The 22,433-nt window shown below is 37.1% G+C and overlaps 1 long non-coding RNA gene across 1 annotated transcript in view; it reads left to right on the top strand.

Moving 5' to 3' along the window:
- Window positions 1-2,165, top strand: part of LOC135787394 (uncharacterized) — a 120,552-nt gene extending 118,387 nt beyond the window's left edge. Inside the window, exon 5 of the long non-coding RNA XR_010547063.2 lies at window positions 1,699-2,165. This is a non-coding gene — a long non-coding RNA (uncharacterized lncRNA). The remainder of the gene's footprint in view (window positions 1-1,698) is intronic.
- The last annotated feature ends 20,268 nt before the right edge of the window (window positions 2,166-22,433 follow it).

Genomic DNA, 22,433 nt, shown 5'->3' with positions numbered 1-22,433 from the left:
TTTCTTATAAAAATAAAAAAATAAAGTTGAATTAGCTCAAGTTATTTATTTATTTTAATTATAAGTTATTTATTATAATTTATTTTTATAATTTATAGCAATTTCTCACTTGTCAAGAGAGTTGAAATTAATTGTAATTTCAAATTGAATACATTTAAAAACTTAAGTGCAACAAGGAATTTTTGCAGTGTATTTTTAAAAGCAGAGAACCAAGTTTGATTTCTTTGAACATGGTTTTATACAGGGACGTGTTGGACATCATGTGCCAGAAACACATGGACGGGTTGTCTTTTTTAACCTACGACTTGGTCCTTTTCTTTATCCCATCCATTTTTCTTCTGCTTTCACATGAAACATTCATACCAGCACAATCGATGCTAAATGACTCAATGTGACATGAAAATTCCTGCTGGAATGGCTTTTAGATCAAAGTGTTTGGTAAGATTCCTCTGATTAGATAAACAGGAAAAGGAGGTGTTGATTTCACTGAAGTGGCCTTTAACAGTTTGAGATAGTACATCGCTTGTTACACATACTGGGATCTTATCACTGGAGGTCACCAAATGGCTGTTTTGTTGGTTAAGTGGCCTTTCCTAGAGCTTGATACTTGCATGTGTATGGTGGACTGCACCAACGCTATCTCACGAGAATTCGTAAATATTTTACCAGTAGGGCTAATTTGTATTAATTCATACGACCACATTTGTACGTTTTTGTACTATTTGCTTTGACCCCTGTGAATTTGGGGTTAGGTGTGGGGTTAAGGTGTTGTTGGTTTTTTCTTCATGAGAATCGTACATTTTGGCACGATTAACTTTGTATAGGAAGTAGCCAACTCATAACATATGTACAAATTTTCATGAGAGCAGGCTGGCTGGACAAATGGCCATCCTTTGAATGTAAAAAAAAACTGTGTACTGAAACCATAACAGTTTTCCTTGCACAGTTTTTATGATTTACTAAAAATATGTGAGTGAAATTATTCGCAATAACATTAGCTTTTCCATATTGCTTACACTTGATAAATCGCATGTGACCTTATATCTTAAATATGATAGGTTGTAGCTGCATTAGGTCATTGTTTCACACCCACACTAATATTACCAGAAATAGGCATTTCTTAGTAATAATAAATAACGTGTTGTAATTTTGTCACCGCAATCCGCTGTTAGTGTGAATGCCCCTTAAAGTTAATGGGAGACCATTAAATACTGGTTTTCTTTCGGCCCCCAAATGAAGAATGCCTGTTATTCACAATCATGGTTATCATAAATCTCTAGGTCAATTACTCAATTATGGCCAGGTGCAGCGTTTGTCCAGTCAACCTGCGTTTCACCCTGTTGCACTCTTTGATGCTTCTCAGCTTGGTCAGTCATGTTAAATCATCGGTCAGAAGTCAAGATGCTCCTCCTTCATTCCAAATAAATTTCATTAATAAGCTTGTCCACTAAATGTTATTGTGGCCAACACCCTTTAACACTGGCATCTGTTCTTTATTTTGATTGGGTCCTTAAAAGCTCCCTTGTGTCGATTCGCCGATGGCCTAAAAGGCCAATAGAGAAGATGATTAACCAAACAGGCTCCATGTGAGCACTTCATTAACCTAATAAGCTTGATTAAAGTTAAATTACAAAGCGCAGGCGGAGGAGAACGTCGACTTTAAAAGCTGACCCATGACTTTTAAACTCTGACCTTCAGGTTCTGGAAACTTTTGGAGTCCCCTGTGAAAGAGGCCCAGTCAGTTCCACATCCAGACGTCCCGCGGAGACCAGAGGATTATGTTGAAGAAAGTCGCGTGGAGATGGAGATGAAGAGAAAGCAGATATCTGCGCTCATAAATGTTCTTTGTTGACACAATCCACAGCAGTCTTACCCACATTTATATCTGTGTTTTACTGGCTTGCTGATATAGACAAGTATCAGTAATGACTTTAAAATACACTCACCAGGACACACACACACTTTATCATGGCGGGTGCAATAACATTCTGGTATGTTTTGAAAGTTTTATGAGGTAGGCCAAATAAGACTTCAGGCCAGAGATGTTATCTAAATGAAAGGTTAAACGCGGATATATACTGGCTTCCTCACAGCACCTAGTTTAATACAGTATAGTACATTAGTCAGTATGGACATTTGTTCCCAACATAATGAACCTAGCTATATCTGGGGCGGGACCCTTCAAAAAAAGTTTACCTTTTCACCTAAAGAGTTCATATTAGTACCTCAGAGGTACATATTTGAACCAAATGTAAGAATGTCTGTACGTATATGGTAATAATATTATACTTTTGAATACACAGCTTTGTCTGGCAGGTTAACATTGTTCAGTCCGTGCGTGTTTGTGTGTACTAGCGTGTAGTGCTCTCCGTAGCTAAAGATCTAAGCGAGAGGATAAGAGCAGTGAGAATAGGGTGTTAGGTATCTGTGAAATCTGTGAGGTCAGCCCAGCGCTCAGAGAAAAGCTCCACCTGGACCTGAGTTGAGCCGCCACCGCCCACTTTATGGCCTGTGAAATGCTGGACAGGAGAGCAGGTCACTGGAGAGACAGAGATGACAGAGCCCAGGGACTGAGATAAGAGGGTCAGGGGTGTAGAGGTCACAATTCAGGGGGCGTGCTCATCAACAACACATGGAGAGGATAAAGAGAGTCTGGTTTCTATAAACCATGAGTAAGAGTGTTGTAATTTACAAGCCTCCAGAAATCCAGTCTAAAACTTCATGCCACTCCCTCGGAGAGGATGATAGGAAGGAGATGCTGTAACAGATCTCTCTCTGTGTGTGTGTAAAGAGGACAAGTTGTCCATTGTAAAATAATTTAAGCCCTGAAAGATTATACAGTGCTGTTCAAAATATGTTTAAAGTGATATACACCCGCATCAGTTGAATCAAGTTACCATAATAAAGTTACATTTTGGGGTGAAGTATTCTTTTAAATTAAATTAACACCTAAACAACTGGCAGTTTAAGTCACAAATTCGATAAGTCATAGGTGATATATGAAAAGTTCAAAATCAAGACCCTCTAAGTGCATCTGACATGTTTTCTTGTCAGGCTCTTATGTTTAAGTTCAGTCATTTCTCTTTAATGGTAATGATCAGGTTATTAGACAGTAATTAAAATGCCTTATTTTTATCTTTTGCTGCTAAACCCTCTAAGTACATGCAAAAAATCTCCATCAACTCTTCACTGTCATTTAAGATAAAAGGCTCAAAAATTCAGTCAATATCCTAATATATTTGGTAAACCCATGGATTAAAGTTTTCCGTCGCTAGACGGATTTCCGTCAATTGCAAAATTATTAAATTCACTTTTAATAAAGACGACGTGTATTCACCTTTTTTAAAGTTGGATGTGATCAAAGCCTGGAGTGGAGCCAAATCACGTTCCTCTCTCCACTGTAAGCGTTCTGTAATCACTACGCACCGGATCCACTCCGGGTTTTCTGGCTGTATCACGTTAAGCTGAGGTAAAACTTTATTTCGGCTAGCATGGACAAACTTGTAATGCAGAAAGGCTCCGATGTTTTGGCGATTGATAAAGGTGTAAAAGACCAATGGAGATTGACTTGGCTTAGCGAAATGATGAAGATTGGCAAGCCTTTCAGTTCGTGGGATAAGAAAACCAAACCGCCAGGTAATTTACGTGTCTTTGGGATTAGGGGTCCTGTATTTTGGGGGTAAATGATTTCTCACGTACGTGATCACCCGCGTCCCGTTTTTGACTGCTATGCTCATCAGGCCAGTTGCTGATACAACGGGTTTGTTAAACTTGTGGGTAAACTTAATGTGGCGCCACAAGAACCAAGAGGCAGATGACATCCACATCCTGTGAGAGCTTTTTCAGGAATCATAAGAGGAGACTGCTTCCGAAATGGTCTCGCGGCACTTTGATGTCATCCACCTGTCGGTTCTTGCAGTTTCATTTGCGTGTGGTCTCAAAAAAATGTAACATTTGTACATATATTTAAGCGCCACAGTTTATAAACAAGTGATATTAAGCCATACAAACACAAACAACAGTGTTAACGTTAAATGCGTTCGCTGTTTCTGTGTCAGAGCTGAACACGTAAGCCGCGCATTCGCTTCTCATTGAGCTTGTGAGTATTTTTGCCACTTTATTGGGCTTAAATACAAATATGCGTCAAAAATCCTGTCTTTGCAAGTATCCTCATATAAACACGACCATTTAGGTCTTAGGAGAAAGTAAACAGCAGAACCATTGCGCATAAAATAGCACATCAGCGCTGCCTCTATTGTAACATAATAATTTGTTGATAAAGGTACAGTCATCAATTAACAACTGTCACTATGGTTACAGGCATCCTGTGCGAATTGTACACTAGTTTAACTCGAGTTACACGTTCAGGGTTTATATTCATACATAACGTTACTGTAAGCTGTTGTGTGAACAGAACAGACCCTGGATTATTCGTTTATGTGTACTGAATAATATGATATGAAAAAGTTGTATTTGTTCACATTAGTAAATGCATTATATAACTTGAAAAAACAATGAAAAATATAGAATATATAAGCATTTATTAATTCTTGTTTATGTCATTACAGTAATTGATGGTAGTTCATGGTGCATTCACTAATGATAACAGTTTCAACTTTGATTAAAAAAATTATTAGTAAATGCTAAAATAAATACATTTACAATTAATAAATAATTAATAAAAGATTCATTAAAGGTGGTGATATTCATGTTTTCTTTTTATATAGTGGGTTATTTAGCTGTTTCGCCTTCATCTTAAATGCCATGCAAACTACAGCCACCTATATATGCCACAGGCGACTTTAATATGGAATTAATGGCAAAAAATACACCCTTAAAATGCTATTGGTCTCGCCTACATTAAGTTTTGGTTAAAGAAATATGACTTGGCCTGAAAAAAATTTCAGTCAGAAGAATTTTTTTCACTTTAATCCATGTAAACCTCCTTCAACTGGGTAAAAAAGTGATTCCAGCAAAACATTTTCACATTTAACGGATTCTGCCAACAAACCAGTATTTTTAAATGGCCTGAGGCCAGGATTAAACAGATTTTAAAGGACAAGTTCGGTATTTTAAACTTAAAGCCCTGTTTTCAGATTGTTTATCCCTTGTATTGTGTTCGATTTTTGTGACGATTTTGATGGAGCGGGTCAAATTGACCCGCATTGGATTCAATGCAATTCCTCAAATATCACATTATGAAAAACAAGAAGGGATTAGGTATGAACATACCATTTTAGTATCAGTCTTTGTCACACATTATTAACACTTAAAATTAAAAAGTAAGATTTAAAAAAATGCATTTAACCACAATTTTTAACATGTTTGTTTTAACAAATGTTGCACAAAAACTGTTGCAACATTTAACATTTTAAATTTTAATTCAACATGTTTTTTTAACATACCTATGTTTAAGACATCCTAAATGAACAATTTAATATTGCTGTGAAATTAAATTAAGTTTTTATTTTTCTAAACAGGCTCATCTTTTGTTCTTGAGGCTCATTGTACAAATTCAAGAAATCACTGTTTACATGATCTGCATACATCAAGCATGTGCTTTCTGACCTCTTGCATTTTACACAAATGATGCTTATTTTGGTGTCATGTTTTGTGGGGCAGAGCTGGCATCACCTGTATTCACCTCTGGATTTACTGTGGGTCTGAATTCATCTGCTTTACATAGTATTTCATATACATTGAAAATAGAAATGATAGTTCACATTTACTTTTCTGTGTCTGAGGAAGTCTTTATCAGTACTGAAAATAGTGAGGAAAAGCTCACTTTTCCCTTTCCAGGGTAGCAAAACACCTAAATATACGCAATAAATGTATTTAATTTGTGTCTATACAGTTGCCTTGGAACAAACAAATATGAGTCAAATTGACCCGCGAACATCAAAATCGTACCAAAAATCGTTATTTGTGCTAAAAAAAAACACTTCAAAACACATCAGTGTATCCTAACTTTGCATGCATGTTCATGGCCCTGAATGAGAAAAAGTTACAAAATTTCTGGAAGAAAACTGAAACTTAAGTAGTATTTCATATACACTGTAAACAGAAATTATAGCTCACTTTTACTATCTGTGTCTGTAAAAGTCTTTTTCAGTACTCAAAATAGTAAGGAAAAGCATTTTTACCCCCATTTCAGGATAGTAAAACACCAATATAACAACAAACACTAAAAATATATATTTAATTTAGGTTTATGCAGTTGCTTTGTAGCAAAACAAAATGCGGGTCAAATTGTCCCGCGAACCTCAAAATCGTAACAAAATTATTTTGGTACACTTCAAAAAATATCAGCATGTCTAAACTTTGCATGCATGTTCATGGCCATAAATGAGAAAAAGTCAGAAAATTTCAAGAATAAAATCACAGGTTAACTGGTTTATCCGACAGCTTAAAAATCAAAACGGGTCAAATTGACCCGGAACATAATATACATAATATACATAATAACAGTTTTGACTGAAATTTCGACATATGATGCTGGCCCAAGAATTTTGGGGTGTTTGTTGTATCAGCGCCCACCTCTACAATGGCTGTATAGGTGCACAGGAACAATCCTTCCTAAAATGCAATAAACTTTCGTTTACAAAGACGTGAAACTCACTGAGTGGTCAGGGGTGTTCACTGATATGCTCACACAAAAATCACTGCAAAAGATGCTTTCCAGCAGGTTTTATCGTAGTTTTTGTCCAACTTACTCCGCGCCGGGAACATTGTTTGTATTCCTGCAATTGGCAAAGGCGGATTATCGCCACCCACTGGGCTGGAGTGTCTATCATTCAAGCTCTTAGCGGAAGAATGTACGGGTGTGAGGCGTTTAGAAAAATAGGTCCACAAGTTTACAATGAATGGTAAAACACCTGTTGGAAAGTATCTTTTGCAGCGATTTTTGTGTGAGCATATCAGTGAACACCCCTGACCACTCGGTGAGTTTTTACATCTTTGTAAACGAAAATTGAATGCATTTTAGGAAGGATTGTTCCAGTGGACCTATGCACCAATTGTAGAGGTGGGGGGGGGGGTGATACAACAGAAACCGAAAATTCTCGGGCCAAATTTCAGTCAAAACTGTTCTATTTCATCATAAATCTTCAATCTTAAAACAGGGCTTTAAGTTAAGTTAAAACTGTTCCTTTAAGCGAAAGTATTTGATACACGTATGTGTCGAGTGCATAGATCAATATTGTTATCTCATTTTTGATAAAGGCGGCGTTAGCGGCTTTTGCATTTGAGCTTTTCAAATATAGCTGTGAATAATTTATTTTTGCATCAGTAATCGAAATGTTCTGCTTTTGAGTGATCCTGCAAATATGCCTATATATACTGTATACACTTTTAAAAATAAAAATTTTACAAAATGTTTTTCACAGCGATGCCATAGGCAAGGCAAGTCAAGTTTATTCACATTTACATTCATACAGCGAACTGTTGAATGCTTTATTCTGATTGGTTGAGAAATGTCCCATAGGTTTTAATTATTTTTCTGTAAACCACACACCTAACCTTTTAAATGTCTTAAAAACAGGCACCAGAGCAATGTGGTAACCCTGGTATAAGCAAAATAATTGACAACAATCCTTTGAAATTAATGCACATCCATTTTGCGTTGTGCCACATTACCACCTTGGGTGTGCATTATTTTTGAATATTTCAAAGGCCCATAGTCAATTATTTCTTACGTATACTGTATAGCACATTTCATAAACAGGTAATTCATTGTGTTTAACAAAGAAATTATTTACAGAGACAAAACAGTAAAAATACGACATTTAAAATCACAATACAAAATAATTTCAACATAATTGAAACAGAAAGGTTCTTCAGATACAGTCAAAAAAAATTCTTTCTATACAATCGTGTATTACCTTCACTTTTAAGAGTTAAGGTTGGCAGTTAAAAGTTCAAGACATCTGTCATAACAATTAATGTAAGATAAACAACAAAAAACACAGTTCCTTTGAGAGAGACAGGAGTAACATAACTGAATATTTCATTGTTGTACTTTCTTATTTACTTATATCTAGAATCCCGGATGCTTCTGTTACTAGAATACAAACACGGTCGTTTAGTTTTGTGTACTAGGATTCATCTGTTTGATTTGAAACATGAGAGCACGATCATCATCTATATTAAAGCAACCCAACCAAACATATTACGAAACCAAAACATCTCATGTGTAAATTTCCTGTTTGTTCCCGACTAAAACGCTGACACTGAAATGATAACCGGCTGCACCAGACTGTTGCTCATATGGTCTTTATAAACTAACAGCCAAGTTTAATCAGTCTTTAAAATGACTCTTAATGGGCTATTTTATCCAAAAATAAAACTTATTTTTTTTACTTTAGCAACTACTGTCTTTAATATTTAAAAAATTATATTGAGATGTTGAGCTCAGAACAAACAGCCGTCCATATGATTTGTACTTTCTATTAATACATTTTGTGACATCTTATGATAGTGAAAAATGTTAATGTAATTTTCATAGCACTAAACAAATGTGTTCCTGCACTATAAGAAAAATGTATTGGTTCAAAAAGTAAGTTATCTGGTTGCCTAAAGATTTTAAATTGATTTGACTTAAAAATATAAGTTGAATTAGTCAATAAAGTGTATAGTTTGAATGCACTTTAAGTCGATTTGGATAAAAGCATCTGCCAATACTTATCTGTAAATGTAAATATAAATGTATGTTTTTCACATAATAGTCCCATCATACATACGGTTGACTATATGAGATTTATGAACTATTGTATGTGAGTATGAGAATGACACTCAGACCGAAAATACCAAACACCCCCCACCCCATCACTGTAACCCACTGCGTCAAAGCCAGAAAAAGTAAAGTGTTGAGATACTTCTTTCCTATCTGAGATTCTTATCAACATAAGAGACCCAAAGCACACAGTGTTAGCATCTCTCATCATCTCATTCATTCGTCTGTTCTCTCTTATCCCTGCAGTGTTCAGGAAGAGTGGAAAGCTCATTGCCTTATCTGTGTTATTCCCAATCAGTGGGAAACTTTTCCTTCACTATCTCTCTTTACTCTTTCATTTCAAAAGATTGTGTGTGCGCGCGTGCGTGCATGCGTGCGTGCGTGTGTGTGTGTGTGCGTGCGTGCCTGTGTGTGTGTGACACCCAGACCCAGATTAACTCTTAAATGTTATCCACAGGTTGTGCCGTGTTTGATTATTTAGCCACTGAATGGTAATTATTACTTTATTCTTCAAAGGCTTGATGTTGATGTAAGTCCCTCTAAAATAAGGGCAAAGAGTGAGGAGAGAGGATGTTGTCGATTTGGATGGGGGCAGCTTGTGTTTGGCAGAGTGAATGTTTGTTTCTTGATATGGCTTCAAAAACTTTTAGAAATCTTATTATCATGTGAACTTCCTGTGAACTCAAATAAATATCTGTTGTGCATATGTAAATTCACGAGTGGGTTGTTTGGACTTACAATTAAAGATGGATCATAACAGGATACAAATATTTGTAGAGAGACTATACAGCAATTTAATCTTCCCACATTTTACACTTTGATGAGATGACAGTATAGAAATACTGTAAGGTATGGATTTAGGTCATCTTCATCATATGGATAAAGTGGCAATAAAGCTCTTCCATTTGTCAGTTCACCAATCACATATCAACATTCTCACACCAAGACAAGTTGAATTAAAATCAATTTAATACAAATGTATTCTCTATTACTATAAATTTCTGTGTCTATACTATAAACGGTCAATCAATCAACCTTAATCTAATAAAATTGCAAAATATACCTTCACACACAAACACCCACTGTGCCCACAGTATACTAATCTCCTCTGTATAACCATGGAAACAGTGTGGGTGAATAGTGGGGTGTCAACGGCCCCTCACCAAAATCAAGGAGCCGGTCTATGTGTGTATGGTGAAAGGGTCACTTTGCATTTTCATTAGATTGATGCTGATTATCCCTGGCACATAGAGATTTACATTAACAATGACTTTAAGGAAAGTTTAAATATCATTAGTATGCATGAGCTTGCATTTCACACACACACACACACACCAGAGGCCATACATGTCTGGAGTCCTACAATAAGAGAGACGTTTGTGTTACGCCCTGCTTCCCTATCGTTTAAACAACTCTATCACTTTCAAAGTATTTGTCATTTCTGTTAACAAAAGCAATTGACGATAGGAGTATGAAAAGAACATTGGCTTATGCTGGTCTGGAGCTCAACTAGTGGAAGACCAACATAGACCAACTGTTTACCAGTTAAACTATAATCCGCTTGTTAAATCTGACGTCAACTTCCGGGTCCAAATGCTCCATCAGATGCCTTAAGCAAACAACAAACTGTACTAATAAACACTCACAGTGCTGTGTAAAACTCCCCCCCAAAATGCAATCCTAACCTTTATTTCCATACTTAAATCCCAGAAAGTAATGAATATTTTATGTATTGTTGCCTGGGACGTTCTGAGCTTGGAGAATGTAGTGAACACTGCAAGTTTATAAAAATAAGCTTAAATGTGTGATATGAATAAATTGTGCTCTCTTAAATGCCTGTTGAGATATGAAGCAAGGTCTCTGGGTCAGTCAGACAGTCTCAACCAAAAATGAGGGTTAATACTCTTGAGGACACCAGCATCTCGTGGTGCAACCCGAATCCATGCAACAAAATAGGCTAGTTACTTTGATTACTTTGAAAGTCATGTATGTAATTTATGTAAATATGCAGTTTGTGTGTCACTTGGAGTAAAGAGACCGGATAGGTAATATTCCTGGGATAGGAAATGTTGTAGAGACATTTGGGACAGAGAGTGAGAAAAACACAGTCCAGACAGACAGAGAGATGATATGTGTGTAAGAGAGAGAGAGAGAGAGAGAGGGGAAAAGCTTTAGGAACATATGTTGCTGTCTGTCATTTTTTTAATCCCAAAATTTTTCCCTCTTCTCTTTCCCACGTTCTGAGTGTTAATTGATAAAAACAGGGAGGCAATCCGACCCTGTGACTAATCACCTCTAGCTCACTGTGTGTGTGTGTGCGCGCGCGCGCGTGTGTGTGCATGTGTGTACTGATGCTAGACAGAGATGTTAAGTCTGTTCTGCATCCTCTTGCATTAGGTCCTGATGTGTCATGAGGTATGAACATGAGAGGTTTACATAATCCACCATTAAGAGCCAACAAAACTTCGAAAATAGAAATAAATATAACAAAATTTACAAAGCAAGAAACTCCAACCACAAGAATAGGAACCACATTCCTCAACTCTTCTTGAAACTATTATTTGTTTTTGTTTTACTGGCATAAATATGACTTGGTAAAAAGGCAAAAACTAAAAAATTTTATATAGAAATTAAAATATGTATGTATCACTACCAAGTAATCCCAGAAAGCACACATCTGGCTGACACTGACCCAAGGGCGTAAAGTCGTCTCTCTTACCTTCAACGTTCAAGAAGTATTGGCCAGGCATAGGCCAATTTCTCTTTATTCAGTCAAGTTTATTTCCTCGCTCATCAAAATGTCTCCATTACATTGGCTTTGGGTCGGCCCATTACGACCGATTCTGTGCTTATCTATTTGCATGTGCATGATTTCATGATTTTCTGCGACGTATAGAGTTCTCATCTGAAAGGGAGCCTATGCGCGTACACACAGTACGATCATTCTATGAATCACATGAACACACTTAGAAGTGATCATATAATCAAATTTAGGATGCTTACTCCACAGTATTTTATACGGTGTGTATCAGTGATGCGCGGGGCAATGTATAAACAACCCGCACCCAACCAACGTTTCCAACTAACCCGCCCGCAAACCTGACCACAAAAAATAAATATATATTGTACACGACCTACTTCCTGGCCAGCATTTTTTTTAAGTATAAATTGTTTAAAATAGCTAATTGACATCTTTATTTCAAACGACCTGACTGACCGCGACCCGGATACCATTACAAAAATATTTTTGGATGACTCATAACGGTGGGTGACCGCAGGCACCACCTCATTTTGGATCAATCCACACTTATACATATAAAATGGCAAGACATGGTAACGGCTTTAAGTAACCAAAAAAAGGCCTTAAAAAACTTTCACAGAGAATTGAGATTTACAAAGTCATCAAAGCATTGTGGCTTAGTGGTTAAAGAATTGGGCTTGAAACCCAGAGGTCAACGGTTCAAATCTCACGGATGGCTTGCAGTGCAGGTGTTCACTACTCAAGGTTAAATGCAGAGACAATTAAATATCTTTCACTTTCATTGACCGGAGATCATTTGCGATGTAATCGTGATGTCTTGGCCACGTTTTAGGTTTCAAAGTGCAAGTTTTTGAATATGACAATGCTGTAGCTGGATAGCTGTTTCCATCTAAACGTAAAGCAAATCTTTTCTAAATTCGTCAAAAAATTAAAACAAACAAATGCGAAATAGACACATTTCCAAGTAGTTTGAGCGTAGTACTGGTAACCTAGTAACAAGAAAACAAGGCACACTTGGAAAATCGAGACATGACTGCATGTAGTGATGATGTAGTCAGCTTGTAATTGCAAAACTGAATGCTGTGCACAGAAGAAGGAATGCAGCATTTTTGTTGCAGGGACTAGCAGCAAGGGCATTGAGAGTTTCAAAAAGTTTCATTTTTGCGAATGAAGGGATTTTTTATCGAATTTTTTTAGTTTTTGATGCAATACTTCAAAATGCACATAAAATCAAGGTAATGTAAACATGGCTTATGTTACCGTTTTCATGTAACAACAACAATAGCGGCCTTCAAGACCAAATTTATACTGAAGATATTGAATTTATTAACACTTCTCCACAAAGTTTTAAAAGGGTCACTTGTAGTAACCTCATCATCCATAAAAAAAAAAACGAGTAGTGCTTTGCCTGTCTTGATTGTTTGTATTTAACGGTCTGTAGAAGAATGCAGGCTTGTAGTGTTTCTTTACAAAGTAATATCGCCAACTACTGGCCTGGATCATTTTGGGATGACGGGATCATTTTGATGATGTTGTTGTAGGCGAACTTTTAAAAAATTATAGAAAATGATCATAAAAATAAATCACTGAAAAGCATTATCAACTTGTATTAACTTTAAACCAAATGTGTGTTTTTATTTGAGCTACATCTCTCTGCTTTCTTTATTAGGTTCTTGTTTGTCTTTAAATTTGACAATTGTGACCACTATAAATGATCCTTGGAAATAAAAACTGATGAAAAATACAGCATTACGGTTTAAAATAACATAAGTTTTTTTTGCATGTTTTTTATTTTTAAATGAAAAAAAAAGTACATTAAAGAAGCTGTCATTTATCCAATAGTTATTTGCAACCACTGACCAGTCACTGGACCACAACAAAAAATGCAAATTCTTTTAAAACAAAAGTTCTGGGCTAAGCTCGTTGCAGATGGACAGACACAGTCAGCCTGCTGGTGTGGGGTTGGGGTTACCAGTAAAACCACTAATTGGTGCAATCATAGAATAAGTGCACTTAATCCAAGTCATTATGTCTGCAAAGACAGGAAATAGAGTCTTAGGTTTACAGCTGAACTCACACACACACGCACGTGGATTTAATGAAATCACAGGCACTCATGAACATACTGTATGCATTTCCATGCACACATACAATTATGAAAGTATGTCTTCCAGCATTATCCTCGCTAACCGTGTCTTCAGCCATTCAGAATACATTACTGATAGATTTTCCCTGCTCGCGCCGCTCGAAACCGAGCAGCAGAAGTGTACAAATGAACCTTTGCTTCTCTATAGAGTAGTTTCCCTATATCATATAAATCACAAGGGTCAAGTTTCTCCTATGGACATCCAAGGCTACATAGGGAGTATGGAAGTTTCACTGCTATGGTAATCTTTTCATGTCATTCCAGCACAGTGGGGAGTTACAGGAATTCCCCCTGTCTCTGGCTGTGTAGGGGACTCATTCATACTCAATAGGGCTTTTGTTGACCCCTTGCCTCCACACCCCCTGCTCCACCATCAGTCCCTTTCTATTGACAGGGAAAAGAGAGAGAGACAGACCATCCTGCCTGGACTCATCCTTAGTGGTACTTAGCCCCCCTCCTTGCTTTTCATATGTTAAAGCCCCCAAATGGCTTTACCACTCCTCTCCTCCTCCTCTGTCCTTGTTCAGTAATCTACCGTGCCCCCAGCAACCGCTGCTGCCCCGACAACCGCTTCTGCCTCACTAAACCTGCCCTGGCAACTGCTTTTGACACCACATCAGTTCAGGTTCAAATGTGGGCACACAACAGGAAAAAGATGGGGAGGGGGGTGTAGAAAGACACTCTACATGTGCTCAGTCAGAGAATTTTCACCAAAATAAAAATAAATCATGCAAAAACAAGCTCACAGATAAACATTATTGTTGTTCATGAGTGTATTGAGATCACAAACGCACAAGCGTTGTGTAAGGCCGCACGTCCCTGTCAGCGGGGATTGCAAAAACAGAAGTCTGACTAAATTAAGAGTGTCTTTTACTCAGGATCGCATTTGCATGTGAATTCATTCGCTAGGCACTTCCATTGGTGCCAGTAAGCTACTCCGCAGCGATCCTCAATGTGACCGACAAACCTCGCCAAGCTCTTTCAGCCGGGAACAGGACCCTCCAACCATGAATATACATGAGCCGTAGGGAGCAGAGTTTTCTCACAGTTAAGCAGAAGAAACGGAGCTAGAGGAGAGAGGGGGGGGATTTGGAAAGCACTTCAGGTGAAAACCACATTTTTTTTGGAAGAATCCTACTTTATAAAGAACCACCTACACTTTATTGGTTGATTTGGCCATCTCATTCTTTTCTCCATTGAAGTGCTTGAATATAGGATTGTATACCACGTGAAAATTTGAAAGCTACACTGTAACAAATTTCTGTAGTTTTCACAGCATTATTACTGTAAAATGAGCAAATGCTTACTGTAGAACTTGTATACAGCAAGTTGCTGTAGATCTGCAAAGCATTATGGTCTTTTTTCAACGGCGGGTAAATTCTACAGTAAAAATATTTTTTCTGTGAATCACAATACAGCAATTTCTAGAGGATTTTTTTCTTCAGCCAAGGAAAGCTACGAGATTCCACACTTGCATCTGAATTTTTACTTCAGAAAGGTAAATTTGCTAATTTAATTCCAAAGTTTACTCTTGTAAAGTCACCTGTTTGTTCAACTTTAAGAGTGCACGGAGAGAGAGGAGTAATGAGTGGCACACTTCCTAGTAAACCCGTCTCCTGTGTGCATTTTGCAATTTTATTACCACAAATATATATTTCTGCATGATTTCGATATATTTTCTAGTCTGGCAACATTTTATAACGTCATAGTTAAGAGAAGGATAATAATTTAATAATAATAGTAATTGGCCGTGTCTCAATGCGAAGGCTGCAGCCTCCGGAGGTCGCATTTCTCGGCTGCATACGTCATCAAAACTGTCTTGTTTCAGAATATTAACAATTATAAAGTTGACTGTTATTCTAAGTTAATAGTAAATTGTTTAATATGCTTATGACTTGCGAATCTAATGGTCAGTTAACTTAAATAACCCAGGGTTGATGACGAATGGACCCTGCATTTGGGAGTGCGACGACATCAGCAGGCTGAAACCAGTCTCTCGAGCTGAAAGAAAACGCAGCTGAGGAGATATGAGGTAAGACTTATCCGGCAACATTACATTTATAATGTCTTTAATTTAATTATAGTGTTAGCATTGTGAACCAAAATTAATTTAAAAGTGTGTATTTTGTATTTATTGGCGCGATATTCGTTTAAATCTCTCGTTTTTTTCTCTTGCTCGCTTACGTTGCTGCCTGAGGAAACGGACATAAAGTTAAGCGGGCCGATTCGAAAGAAAACACAGTAACACACATTTTTCATAATTTCAAGATTTTTCTGAACTTCATTGGAGGTCAAACTGCAGAAACTATAACGTTAGATTGTTAATAGCCTAATTTGAAGTGTTATACCCGACTTTTGGGAGCATATTGTATAAATATTTGTCTTATCTGGCGACATTACATTTATAACGTCTGTTATTTGATTAAAGAGTACCTAACGTTAGCATTGCTGAATTCAAAATAGTTTGAAATTGTGTATATATATTAGTATTATAATATTCTCGCACTGTATTAAGATATTTCGAGATCTTACTCGTTCTTTTATTCACCTCTTTTTTTCCTTTCAGACTGCAGACAAGAGCCATCGACCATCGTTCCAGGTACATAAGTTACATGAACTGGCATGCATGATGATTTTCAAATGCAAGCAATGTTGTTTATTCTATGATTTATATATATATTAATATATCAAACATGTTAAAGTGCACAGAAACCATGCAACAGGAAGAAGCTGTTTTTCTCTTGGTTGATGCAAGTTATTTTTGTACAGTATTGACACACTTTTTCTCTTATGAATATTGTACTTGTGATTTCTAATAGTTTTTATTAGTTTGTTTATGTTGTGTTACAGGAAACTTCCACCTAAACAGATGCTGAGGCCCAGATTTCCCTGCCAAGCACTCCAAGGCTCATCATGCTCGGTAAGATCCCAGCACTCGACATAAACAATAGATGCCAGTTTTAAGGGTTACTTCATCTATAAAGCATATTTGTATCGAGTCACTGTGTGGTGTGAACAAAGTTTTATGTCATCTTGCACATACATTCCAAAAATCTCTAGTGGTTATTGATCTAATAGGAAAAAAAGAGGTAGTTATGTAGGGCTAGTGTTTTCAATAAATTTTGCGGTAACACTTTACAATAAGGTTCATTAGTTAACATTAGTTAACTACATCAATTAACATGAACTAATAATGAACTGCACTTATACAGCATTTATTAATCTTTGTTAATGTTAATTTCAACAATTACTAATACTTCATTAAAATCTGGTTAACGTTAGTTAATGCACTGTGAACTAACATGAACAAACAATTAAAAGCTTTATTTCTATTAACTAACATTAACAAAGATGAATAAATACTGTAACAAATGTATTGCTCTTGGTTTGTTCATGTTAGTTAATACATTAACTAATGTTAACTAATGAACCTTATTGTAAAGTGTTACCAATTTTGCTTATGTAAAATAGTAAACCATATCAGATTGAATACTGTGCAATGTCAACTTTTATTTCATATTTTTTAGGAGAGTCCATTCTGGGGGCAAAAAATGGATGCTTTCCATCGAGGGCAGAGTTCTCCTCCAATTGAGTGACCGTTGTGATTTCACTTCTGCTCTAGCCATGTATGATGCAGCCACTACATTGGAATTTATCCAGAGGTTGGCACTTATTTGTTTTTTATATAGTTTTGACTAGAAATGGGAACAAATATTTGAGTACTCATTTTTTAACCAACTACCCGATTAGTAAAATACTTCTTAAAGTGTTTATTTTTGTTTATATCAACTGTTGTGCTATTGTTACACATCAAACGTTTAATTTAACTCACCATGCAAACGGTAGAAAAGCAGCACAGCTAGTCTAATGCAAGTGGCGGCCGGTGACTTCTTTTTTCGAGGGCGCACGATGCGAAGTTTGTCACAACATGTATGTAGCCCGTCATGTGTGTGGTTTGTCATTTCAAAATATGTGTTTGGCGCGTCGAGTGAAACAATACTTTTCCATTCACAAATCAACAAATATTTACCATAAATTTCACTGTTGTATCACTAACTGTAAACATGGTATTGTGGCAGAAATGTGGGATATTCATGTATAATTTTATAATAGTATTAAAGGCGGAGTGCACAATGTTTGAAAGCCAATGTTGATATTTGAAATCACCTAAACAAACACGCCCCTACCCCAATAGAATCTGGACCTTCTTTTAAAAGACCCGCCTCACACATACGCAACCCAGCAAGGATGTCGGTTAGTAGACACGCTCCTTACTGATGATTGGCTTTAAGTGTGTTTTAGTAGTCGGCCTGTCTCCTTTTCCAAAGCGTTTTTCAAACATTGGGCACTCCGCCTTTAATGTAGACAGTTATAAATAAAAAATATTAGATTTTACTCCACAAACCACCAACAGAGCATATAAAAAAATAAAAATTGTTTATTTAAAGGTGCAGTGTGTAAATTTTAGCGGCATCTAGTGGTGAAGTTGTGAATTGCAACCAACTGCTCAGTCCACTGCTCACCTCTTGCTTTTGAAACACATAGAGAAGCTACGGTAGCTGCCACCTGACAAACATGTCATAGTTGGAGACAACTTAGTAAAAAAGTTTGTCCGTTAAGGGCTTCTGTAGAAACATGGCTGCACAAAATGGCGGCTTCCATGTAAGGGGACCCTCTGTGTATGTAGTTAAAACGTCTCATTCTAAGGCAATAAACACATAACGGTTCATTATGAAAGGTCTTTATACACCCCTGATAATTAAGTTTTGTATATTATTTTGCATTTCTGTCAAGAGATCCTTCTTGAAATTACACACCGCACCTTTAAAACACTGTGAAGTAAACTTTTATGTATATGTCATCAACCCATCTGTCTTGCTTATAAACTTTTACATTAATAGTCAATTTCTTTCACTACAGGGTAGAGTCCAGCCCAGGAAGTCAACTAGTTCAGGTCCAGTTTTAAAAGAATAATAGTTCTGAAAAAAAAAAACGTCTTGGAGAAAACAATATTCAGGTTTGAAATCCTGCTGTAAATGTAAATCATTTAACTTTTATGCATTTGTAATTTACCAGAAACATTTTAATAAATATTGATTTTTTTGTGTGTTCAGAAAAGTGTTTTTGTATGAAGTGTTGAAATTAAATGAAATATTCACAGAAAAATGTTAACATATTAAAAAAAAATGTATGTGTTCAGAAAAGTTTTGAGATGTTCACAGAAAAAATGTAACATGTTGAAAAAAATGTATGCTATGCTATTTTTAATTTATGAATTTTTGTAATTTAAAGTGAGAAAATAAATGGCATTTTTGTGACAAACAGAGTCTTCATTTTACAGTACACAAAATAAATGCAGTAATCCCTATTACAGTAGTAGTTATGAAATACAGTACTGTGATTATTACTGTAAAAGAGTTCACAGTAATTTTAATTTTACTGCAGTTACATTTACAGTAAGAATACTGTGAAATGAAATACAGCAACTTACTAGCTAATTGCTGCCAGCAAGTTACTGTATTTTTCACAGTATTCTTTTTACAGTGTATGAAATAACACAGATAAAAGTTTCTTTAGATTAATACTATCTTGACAAAGTTTCTGACAATGCTTTATAATGCTTGACACATTTACAAAGTCCTTAAGTTTGGAAGTAAAATGATTAATTATGCATTCCACATGTAGATGAATGAGTCATCTGAGTCATCTGTGAAACGTGGCATTGGGTTGGTGTGGCCGGCATAGGAAAGCAATTTTAATGGACAAACCCCTGACACCATCGGGATTTTATGACTAATCCCGGTTTATTTCTATGGGATTACATAGTTTATAGTCAGGTTGAAATAATGTTAATTGGAACACTTTCAATGAGTAAACTATTTAGGCCTGAATCATTTCTGAAGCAAGTGTTTCAACAAAACATTGAATACAAACATTTTTAACATACCTTTGTCATCTGTCCTGTGACTCATGTATGTGTCATAATCCATTCATTTACAAGAAAAACATTTAGATCCCCCCACCCACATTTATACTTTTTAACATGCTTTCTTACTCTCATTCCAATGTCTTTAGCAAATTTATCATTAAACAAAATGTTCCTGTTGTATATTTAAAATGCATTACGCCATGCATACTATTCTATTGACTGAGATATAAGAGAGAGAGAGAGAGAGAGAGAGAGAGAGAGAGGGGGGGGGGTCTTTATTCAATCGAGAATAAATTTAAAGACACACCTGCAGTTATTTTACCTTAATATAACAGCTTCAAGTTATTTCGGTGGTAAACAAAGTCATAGTAGGGCGAATCATCCTCCTGTTGAAGCTCGGAGAGGACGCCGCTAGAAAAGCCAGCAATGCAAGCTTGAGAGAACTGCTCCTGACAAATCTCGCGAGAATCACTACTTGCTTTACGGCAACGACATCACACACGTTAGGCTTGTTCGACTTCGTGCGGCGCCGTTAGAACTGACAGACGGATGACGTCAAAGTGCCGTCTCTGATCATTCTCGCGGTACTTTGGCGTCATTGGGCTGTCGGTTCTTGCAGCGCCGCATGAAGTCGAACAAGCCTGTAAACAACAACTGCACACGCGAATAATACTGGAGCAGTAGTCTTTCATACGTAAGCTTTTCATGTGATAACGTAATACGTAAGGTTACGCTTGTGCATCACATGGCTAGTGCAAGACGAGAAGTTGTGGTTTAATGTGGCGTTCAGACTAGCTGCGGTAAAGGCGCCAAGCGCAAGTGATTTCAATGTTAAGTCAATGTGAAGACGCGTTGACGCGCATCTGGAGTTCTCGCGGCGTGAATGAGACTAAACAAAGAAAGACATCAACATCATGGAAGACATGGGGGTGAGAAACTTATCAGGATTTTTGAATGCAAGTAGAGTATTCCTTTAAGGGTTAATAAATTATGACAGAATTTTCATTTTGGGTAAACTATCCCTTAAAAACACATACATAAATGTCATATGCATGAACATAATGGGGGTCTGTAATTAAAGGTAAAGTCAGTTATATGCTGAGTGCATGGTTTGTTAGGAGGAATGCACTGAAACAGGAGCTCATGCTCTGCGTCTAAGTTTGGTGAGCATAACCCTTTATTCATCAACACTGGAGAATATGAAGTATTTCTTTACCCCCTTGTCACAGGCACCTGAATTTTCTTTCAAAATGCAGAAAAGGAATTTGACCCCCCCCCCACACACACACACAAACAAAATTCCATTCAACTTCATATGGATGATTGAAATACACACAAAACCATTGCAGAAACTGCCTGATTAAACTGTACTGTGGTTGATAAGTAAATAAGATATACATTTTTGAAAAGTGCAAACGTTTAAAAAATTCTCCACTGAATCGTATGCTGATTCACAATCCACTTGCCCTTTTCCTGCAGTTGTTTTAGTGGTGCTGTGGTTTCCTGTATGCCTCATCTCACTGAAGCTCTGGACCGAGATGCTCCATTGGCATGGCAACAGCGATGCACCCATACTAAATACCGCAGGCTCCGTCCATTGGTTGGTCGTTCCGGCTGGCAGGGGAAAAGAGTAGTGAGGGGATAGTTTGGCTGAGTGAAGTGGTTTTGGTTGAAAGCGAGACCCTAAAATCCTGCCCCCCACCCCTCTACCCCTGCATCCTAATGACTATATGTGGTATGTTGACCCGGTTCTGGCTTGGGGCTAGCGGGCCACAGTGAGACGTGCTAACCGCTTTCCCATGGCCCGGCAAACACAGCCCCGTCATTATGCTTTAATATCCCATAATATATCCCCTCCGCATGCCCTCAAAGGGGCTGAGATAGAGGGATTCTGTCCCTGCCACTAATAACACAGGATACCTAATATCCCCCTCCCTAATGTGCGTTCAGACCAGAACACATAGCTGCCTTACTGCTCACATCGACTCCCCTCTGCCCGCTAAATACGGGCTTGCGAGAAATTTCATCGACAATCAGGCGTGCGGGTAGCTGCCACTGCGTTCCCTGTAACAAGGCCCAAATGACTGCAGTTTAGTTTTACGGCTCTCTCTATGGGCTAATAAAGTTGTTTTGGAGTTTTAGGGGATCTGGAATTTGTGTTATGTCATAGTTGTGAGGTTTCGTTTCTATAGACAAGCAGGCGGCACTGCAGGCGGAACTGAATCACGGACGGGTTGTTATGATTCATCAGAAGCAGCAACATTGTAGAGTACTATTGTTTACTGGTGTATATATACAGTGCTGGCCACAAGTGATGTCCAGTTTTGAATGTTTTATTAAAGATGCTTTAGAAATGTGTATGCCTGTTCCTGGCAAAACATTTATAGGGTAAAGTTTATAAAGACATGGCCTATGACATACCAACCCCCTTGACCGAAATTATTTACTTGAAATAATACCCCCTGAGATTTTAAGTAAATATTTCAGTTATTTAATAGCACCATTGCATTTTTAACTTTAAAAACTTATATTTTTCATCCGTTTTAAAGTTCCCTTTCAGTCAGTCACTTCGACGTCACGCTGATGATGAGGAATTGGGTCACTCTAGCGAGTTCCTACCTTCAGGGAACTAGTGTTACATCCGTTCACGTCAATGACTGACGAATTGGGAACTCGCTAGAGAGACACAAACACTGGCAGCGGATATTATACAGAAACCCATTTGAAAGGTATTTGATGTCTATTCTCTATTTCTGAACTCTATTTTTTGCAAAAGAAATGCATAAATGGTTTTTAAAAAAGTTTACCAATTGTTTTGAAGAATCAAAAGTATACCGAATTATTTTGTTGACAGTGTATTGTTCAA

The sequence above is a fragment of the Paramisgurnus dabryanus genome, chromosome 20, assembly GCF_030506205.2.
Source record: "Paramisgurnus dabryanus chromosome 20, PD_genome_1.1, whole genome shotgun sequence".
NCBI lineage: Eukaryota > Metazoa > Chordata > Actinopteri > Cypriniformes > Cobitidae > Paramisgurnus > Paramisgurnus dabryanus.
The sequence above is the reverse complement of the archived record's forward strand: the minus strand, read 5'-3'. Positions and strand labels throughout refer to the sequence as shown.